The 8728-nt window shown below is 43.8% G+C and overlaps 1 long non-coding RNA gene across 2 annotated transcripts; it reads right to left on the bottom strand.

Annotated features, from left to right (window-relative positions):
- Positions 1–815: 815 nt before the first annotated feature.
- Positions 816–7164, bottom strand: LOC123117805 (uncharacterized). 2 transcript variants are annotated; one of them, XR_006457523.1, is made up of 5 exons: positions 6659–7164; positions 5505–5638; positions 4543–4870; positions 4208–4433; positions 816–2467 (listed from the first exon to the last, which is right to left on the bottom strand). It is a non-coding gene; the product is annotated as an uncharacterized lncRNA (long non-coding RNA). The 2 variants fall into 2 exon arrangements; XR_006457522.1 differs by having other exon boundaries at positions 4208–4870.
- Between the last annotated feature and the right edge of the window lie 1564 nt (positions 7165–8728).

Genomic DNA, 8728 nt, shown 5'->3' with positions numbered 1-8728 from the left:
ACAGACAGGGGGGTGCCGACTATTTTAACTTGAGGAACAGTGAGCAGCAGGTGTTCAACATAATATAACACATTCAGAGTAAGTCAGACAACCTCATCCTTGACATCCTTCTGCTGCAGACTGAGAGCATGTTTTCTTCTGCACTTTCTCACACGGTTGACTGGTATTTCTCTTGATGGAATACTAGCAGTACAACAAAATTTTGTATAACCCCAACACAAGCATAGACTGCAATTCAATCGTGACATACAGGCGAACAAAAATAGTGTGTCCTATTCCTTGGCACGCAATGCTGAATATTGTCGTTTGAGTGCAGAGACTTCTGCGTAGATGTCTGGCATTGTCGGTCAATCTTTTGGTGTCTCCGTGGAGCATGAGAGGCCAAGCTGAACAAGCTGCATAATTCAGCTCAGCATTCCCACCATTGCATGGTTTCCATGGTCCAAGCCTTCATCTCCGAAGCTCGGAATGATGATATTAGGATCGAGTATCTCACGGATCTTTTCGGGGAATGCATTTCCCATGAATTTTCTGAAGGCTCAGGCCATTCTTGAACAACACATCTGTTGGGCGTTTCCCAGTGAGCATTTCTAGGATGATAATTCCATAGCTATAGACATCGGCCGCTGTTGAGATCTTGTTCCTGATGCTAATCACGATGGACTACAATGGGGGAGGAGAGGGAGGGGGGGGGGGGGGGGGCTGTTAGGTAAATATCCAGTGCTATTGTTACTCTGAATCTGCCAATAGATGCGAAGGTCGACGTCTACAGCTATGATGTGGTGTTTCTACAGCTGGTGGCTGGGAGTTGTACAAGAGATGACAAATTTATCAATCTGAAACATTTCTGTCCAGGATGTAAAGGAAGCCTCAGCTACTGGAGATGCTAGGAGTGTAATGGATGCTAAGCTTCTTAGACAGTTCCATACCAAGCAGGTTATAATCATGATGGCGACTGCTGTACCGTGCCTGGAAGAATCAAGAATCAAGAGACCAACCATGAATGAAGTTGTAAATCTTTCTTGGACTGTGAAGAGTAAACACATCAGTTCTGCGTAGTAAACACAGTTGCAAAAAGTGGGGACCAGAAGACCGTGAGAAAACTGAGAACAATGACTTGAACAATGTTTTTGCTTATCTGTGATCTTTCACATGCTACCAGAAATCCTCAGTTAAATGGGAAAATATGACATATTGTATATGAATCAAGAACTTTATATTGGCTTTGTCCAATAAAAAATGAATTTATTGCACCATGTAGCCATTTGAGAGTTGTTATACGTGTTGTCAACTACTTTAAATTTTGCTTCTTAATCTTCAAACATACAACGCTTGATAGTACAATATCCTGGATTTACCTTTAAATGGAACTTGTTTAGGTACTCAAAATTGATCATAATACAAAAAACAAACATAAGATGGAGTGAATTACCTAGTATCTTCTCCCTGGTGGCCTGAACATATAATCAATTCGATGTATGATTTGCGTAGGCAACATATATCGTAATTGTGACTTGTTGGTGATGGTCATGCATGTTAATTATGCACATATCTATTCACTTGTTGGTGATGGTCATGCATGTTAATTATGCAACATATCTATTCACTTGTTGGTGATGGTCATGCATGTTAATTATGCAACATATCTCTGGTTTTCTGTCATGGGCTGAACGGTACATCAGGAAGGACTAGAGCATGTGTTACTGTATGGTGTGGCCATCATTCGATAACAGCACATTGCTTTCTCCAGCATGTCAAAATCGCACAGCACAGCAAGCGTTACAGTTCAGGCAAGCACTGGCATCAAATGTTGAGTACAGAAGGAGAATCAGCATTAATCTTGAGCAGACAAAAAGCAAGACTAATCTTTCTTGATATCTATCTATAATTTGGTATACAAACATCGTGCAATTTCATCAACAAAGTCTATACGTTCTAAATTTATACTAGGCAGACAGGTCAGCAAGCAGACCTTTTTGAAGCATGAATCTCATCCATTTATTTGTGTATTTTACATGTTGTGGGACATAATGGACTAGATAACACCAGTTGTCCAGCCTGGAGCAGAAAATTGGATACTTATCAGCAATCCAATAGCTGATTCTTCTGCTACTCATGTGGCTCAGAAGGAAATGAGGAAGGTTCGCCAACAATTCAAGCTATGCTATATGTTTAGAATTTTGCACCTGCCCTGAAATATTAGTGCATCATGATGCAACATTATTTCTCGGTCTACAGAAGAAAAAAATTGTTTTCAGGCCTTCAGATAGTCTGAGCATCATGTAAGTCAGCTCTATCCCAGAGGCCGGCACTGAACCTTAAATAAAAACAATGAAAGCTCTCTACTTTCAAATGATTTAAACGACGCACTTGGCAGTATCCGCTGTGAAATGCTATTCAAAGCTTTGAGCAGGAGCAGAACGGATGAGATTCTCTCCCGAAAGCTTGGCCGGTTTGATGTTGGCACCTGTGAAAAGAAAGCGACCAACTTACATCATGATGGTCCTTCCTGATAAAGTTGCTGTCACAAATAATCAAAATGCGTGCAATACCGCAGAAAGAATTCTGCAGTAGAAAACAAGCAAAATTCCCGTCTGGAGGGTACAGATTTCAGGCTCGCTGTTTCAGATGCTACTACTTCGGAGCATGAAAAGCTAAACATGCCGTCACAGATAGTAAAAAATGTGTGCAATGCCACACAAGGAGGGAATTCTACAGAAGAAATGAAGCAACATTTCCATCTCGGGAGTAGAGGTTTCAGGCTCACTATTTCAACTACTACTACTTTGGAGCATGGAAAACTAAAGTGCGAATGATTGAAGTGGTCCTTAACTAATTTAGGAGCCCCTGAAAAATTGTGGGGCGGCTTCTAGAATAAGCTGGGGAAGGGGGCAGCTTATTTTGACGGCCACCAAAAGAACTGGGCCCTAATGAAAATTTAAGTACTTTGGAGCAGGGAGATTAACTGTCTGACATTTAGCGGACTTTAAACACTCCCAACATCCAACACATCCTGGGATGAAATGTACTCGTAACGAAGGTGTCCCTAGGGAAGAAAACTGTATACCTATCGAAGGTGGGCAAATACCGGGGATACAGCTGCTTTAGTGATGATAATGATGGTGTGGGATCATGCCTTGGGTTTTTGGTACTCATAAGTAAAGCTCAAAAGGAATTTAAAATGTTTGTCATCAAGTTATGGCATTATGGGTGGGAGCTTATGAATACTACAAATGTACAGTATTTTCATGGTTTCCAGCTAGTTGGTCCAAAGGACTTCAGAAAGCCTGAGCACCCTGATAATTAACCCAAACCAGAGGCTGATATCATCTAATGTTGTTTGCACTGAGCGATGACATCTTAATCTTATTTTTTTAAATCTGACCAGAACATAACTAAGAAGTGCTGCATGACTGCATCACCATATGGGTTCCCTACTCTCTGATATTCATTCATCAACGGACTTACCACTCCCATATCCCAACAGTTTTGGCTGAGTTCTTGGGCATGGACTACTCAAGAAACCCTACATCAAGTCACAACTCCCAACAAATAGACTATGTGTTCAGTAGTTTATTTTTGACAAATAAATTGTGGAGCAACGGGCTTAACCCTCTGCTGGCCTTTAACCTGATAATGTTGGAATTCACCCACGGGATCAATCACATCAAATCGACGAACACGACACACACAAAAACTTTAGCCAAAGGCACGTGTCGTGCCTCTTTTCTCTCTTTATTTCTTTTTCTCTTTTTCCCGGTGTTACAAAACTCACGGCGCTGTGCGTATATATATACATCAGAGGCATCGATCCAACCCAAACCCAATCCTACTCGTACTGAAACTACTGCCCGAACACGTTGGAGACATACAAGTCCTAACCGGACTCCTACTCGACACACCGGACACAACCTAGTACTACTAGGACACGCCTAACTTTCCAAACTAACAAACGTAACGGACACTAACTCCTGCTGCAGCATGTACAGCTATGTACTACTTATGCTTGACTACTAATCCTGCACGACAACTAACTCAAACTTGTTTGGATTAAGCAAACAGATAAACCAATTCATGCTTTTAGGCCCCTTACCAATAGTCGGCCATAGTTTCTCAAGCGATATTTCCAGTTTTATACCAAAAAAGAGAGAAAGAAAATAGCCTTCAACAAAGGAAAGCAGAAAGCAACAGAGTGCCTGACACTGACCTGCACTCCGCTCCTAGTTTATCTCTTGAATGTGAAGTTCTGAACTAATTTTGCTGATGCAGCTATGACACATTGACAGTTTGACACTGCCACATAACTTTTAAGCCACATGTAACACTAATGTATATCGCCTTCAACCTGATCAAATCTTATGCCTGAAACAGCTCCATGTTCTATCGCCCTCAGAAATTCAGAACATGCCATATTAATGAATATATTCCAGTACCTGATGCTAGACAAAACAAATATCTCACACTGCATGTAGGATAGCAAAAATTCTTAAACTTTAAACCATAATCGCTGGAGAAGGAAAGGTGGAGAACATATATACATACCGATAGTGATGTTGTACATTGCACCCGCTGAAGAACTCGCCGTCAATGTAGAGCTGCAGTTAGGTGGGCTGGCTGGAGTACCTCTTGAGCCCCTGGTGGGGCCCTCGTTGGCGAGCACGTCGAGGGTCTCATCCAGCTACCAGAGGATCTGTACTGTGCTGTGGGAGAAGCCGAACTGGAAGCCGATCAGAGAAGTTGGGTGCTACTTCAGCAAGACGTCGATGCAGACCACATGAAAATTGTGGCCCCAGTAAGCAAGAGTGCAAAGCACAACTTTCATGAAAAAAGAATGCAGAGCACGTCTTGCTCTTCGTATTCCGGGAGACACCTGCAGATGAGGACACTAGCAATTCAGAATACAAGGTTTGTGTAATGACAGTCAGAATGACATATCAAATTTAACAACAGGGTGCTACTATTTTAACTTTAGGAACAACGAGCAGCAGGTGCCCAACATAGTTACTCTTGTATAATATAACACATTCAGAATAAATCAGACAATGTCACTACAAGTCTACAATTACCACAACAAAATCCTTGGCATCCTTATGCCGCAGACTGAGAGCATGATTTCTTCCGCAGTTTATCACTCAGTGGATTGGCATTTTTCTTGATGAAGTATCAGCAGTACAACAAAATATAAAGGACACGCATACCCGGTAGCTAGATAGAGGCACACAGTTCACTTAGAATGTAACATGTGGTGCTTATTGAGAAAAGGTGACCCCTGCAGTTAGGCTTGGTTCCAATTCAGTCACTTGTCAGACAAACACAATTATTCCGCATTCCATGTCATCCTCAGGGACCACTGTTTTTCTTTGGTTCTTATAACTAGTCATTTATTTCCTTAGCATATATATATATATATATATATATATATATATATATATAAAGAAGCAAGGATATCACAGAATTGTGAAAACTCTGTCCACATCATATATAAAGACTGGGCAGTAACATACCTTGAGCAATACATCAGCACTGGCTACAGCTCCAGAGGTAACAAATTAAGGTTGCGCGACAAAGACACCATAACCACTGGCTTCATTTCCTTGAAGTAGAAATGCTACAAGACTAACTTCCAAGAACAGCATTCCTGAATCGGCAAACAGGGCAAGCACGTCAGTTCCATGAAAAATGCTCTATCAATAAATTCCATTCAAGCAATAAATTAACTGTTATACAGGAGTAAGAGAAACAGAAAATATACTACATGTAGCACATGAGCAGCGTTACTAACGATGGCACAGGTCAAAATTCACATGCATAAGAGCAGGGGTTGCTCGTTCAGTTGTCCCTTAGATCGATAGCATTACTCAACACATACACCTGAGATCTGGATCTAATTACTAGGCCAATTAGTGTGTACTCAAACAATCTGAATCCAATACCAGGCCAACTATGCACTCCAAACAATCTGAATCTAATACCAGGCCAATTAATGCAGTCAAAACAATCTGAATTCAATAACAGGCCAATTGATGCACCCAAAACAATCTGAAACCAATACCAGGCTACTGTGTAGTTGTTCACAGTTCTGCTAATAATTAATTACCAGCTTCGATCAAAGCTCGACACACTCATTCAATTGCAGAACTGAAACACCAAAAGGTAAAACGTATGTACTCAAAACGAAGCTATCTGATGAGAAGTCAACCTAACTTGTGCCCAATCATTCCACTTCCAATTCAAACACTAATAAGCAAGCATACAGAAGTTGCCCTGTTTCTTAAGACTAAGGCCTGCTCAGTTCACACAAAAATTACACTCAGGCAAAGCAGAGCCAGACATGAAATTCATTTCGACAAACGCATCCTCGTATCGTATGGATGCGATACGAGGAAGAAGAGTGCATATATGGGACACATGGACAAACAACATGACAAAGACTTAATCGTTTGCAGATCGAGGACAGGACCGTGACATACAGACTCACATTCGCTAACACAACATATCTCCCAGTTCCAGAGTATCCAGAAACAGAACCTATCTAGTGCACATGTACCAAGAAATAACTAAGTAGATAAGCACTGACAGCACCAGCGAATTTTGACAGAACACAAAGGAACCCTGCAGTACAGTAGGTAAGATCAGAGCTTAAAGGGTACGAACCCACCCACGGAGATGACGACGAGTAGCAGCACGTAAGCGCAGGGCTGGCGAAGGCGATGAGGCGGCGGCCGTCGGTGCAGCGCGGCAGGCAGAAGGCGGTGGCCAGCTCCACCGGCACGGCTACGAAGAGGACAAAGGCAAGGATAGCATAGTATGCTGCCTTGTAGCGGGCGAAGACAGGTCCGGCGGCCGGCAGGTGAAGCACGGTGGTGAGGGCCAGGACAAGGGTGAGGGAGCCCAGCCCCCACAGCGCTCGCTCCAGATGCGCTACCGCCGGCGGCGAAGCACACGGTATCACGGACCGCATCATGTTGATTATGGTGGATTGACCGATCTCCAGGTCGCGCATGGCGTTGACCTCCACGCCGTTGCCGTCGGACTGGGACAAGCCAGTCCCCATGGAGATCGAATACGGGGGAGCCTGCAATTTCTTTACCTCTACGGTGGGGTCGGATGGAGGTCGCCAAGTGGGTGCCTGCTGGAACGGACGCGCTCCTCTTGGTGGAACGGAGCGAGGTACAGAGAGCGCGGGCAAAATCAGTCACCTCGCCGGGCAATAAATACTACTCGGCATTTGGCTTGGAAAACCTTTGGTGGCAAAAAAGTCCACGCGTTCCCTTACATAAGTGCCACGGTCCAATGTGTGCAGGTGGATGTGAGGATATCAAGCATGCGCTATTTACTTGCCCAAGAGCGGCGGAAATATGGAGGTGTCTAAAACTAGATGGATTTGTGGAGGAGGCAAGTAATGTGGACAGAGCTGGTTCATCAGTTTTGGACCATATTTTATGTATGCCGACGAGAGGAAGCCTGCTTCCAGATGTGAGCGCACAAACATTAATCCTCGTCGGGATATGGTATGTATGGTGGGAGAGAAGGCAACTAGTCCATGGAGAAGAGGTTCAATCACCAGCTCGGTCGGCTTTGTCAATATCAGCCCTAGCTGCAAATTATACGCATGCAAGGACGAAGGAGACGGGGGTAAAGAAGGAACGATGGAACAAGCCTATGGAGGGATGTGTTAAGCTCAATGTTGACGCAGCCTTCCATGTAGAAACTCTCAATGGAGCAGTCGGGGCAGTGCCGAGGGATGACAGAGGGGGATTCATAGCGGCGTCCAATGAAAAACTTAAGCATGTGGCGGACGCGGCAACAGCAGAAGCATATGCTTTGAGACATGGGCTCCTACTGGCGCAACAGGTGGGCGTGACCAAGCTGGTGGTGGAGGCGGATTGCCTGGAAGTGATCAACACGATGAACTTGGGTGGATTCACGGCGACAGGAGTGGCATCAATTTATGCAGATTGCATTGTATTGATAGTAGGTTATACTTCGGTGTCTTTTGTCCATTGCCCTAGGGAGGCAAATTGTGTCTCTCATGAGCTAGCTAGGCTAGCGGTTTCAAACCCACCCTCGCTGGGGTCGAGGAACCACCCATCTATTGTAAGGTGGCTGGTGGATGATGTAACGGTTATTTGATCTAATAAAGAGGCCGGAGTTTAAAAAAAATGCCACGGTCATCCGTACGAGCGACTGAATACTGACGGCGTCAGGCACGTGGCGCCCGCGGATGGGTCGGCCATCAGCACCCGTTTCAGCAGGGGACGGAAGAGGGCGGACGCGACGCCGTCGGCTTGTACGGCCGACAGCGTGGCAATTCGGGTGCGCACTCTGCCCCGTGTGGGCGTGCTCGTTACTGCTCGCTTCGGCAGCTAATCGGTGTGAACGTTTGGATTTTGCATAATGGAAACTGGTGTAAAACAAAACCAATGAATATATACATAATATGCCATAAGAAATTCCTTTCAAAAATTCAGTAAAAAAATAAAAAGAAGATGACATATCACAATGCGATATTACTATTGTCTCATTAAAACCCTTCTATGAGAAACCATCCCGAAAAAACTAACTCATAAAGAAAAAGAGTGCAATATCAAAGATCCCAAAGATTTCAAACGGGTTGTCGTTCAGGGGCACACTTCCCCTTAACCTTGCAAATAAAAAAAATCAGCTCATACTAATTCCGTTAATATATATTTTGGAATAAAGAATTTGGTAAAGACTTTGTGAACAA

The sequence above is a fragment of the Triticum aestivum genome, chromosome 5B (genome assembly GCF_018294505.1).
Source record: "Triticum aestivum cultivar Chinese Spring chromosome 5B, IWGSC CS RefSeq v2.1, whole genome shotgun sequence".
NCBI classification, from domain to species: Eukaryota; Viridiplantae; Streptophyta; class Magnoliopsida; order Poales; family Poaceae; genus Triticum; species Triticum aestivum.
Note: the sequence above shows the minus strand (reverse complement) of the source record. Positions and strands in the feature narration are given on the sequence as shown.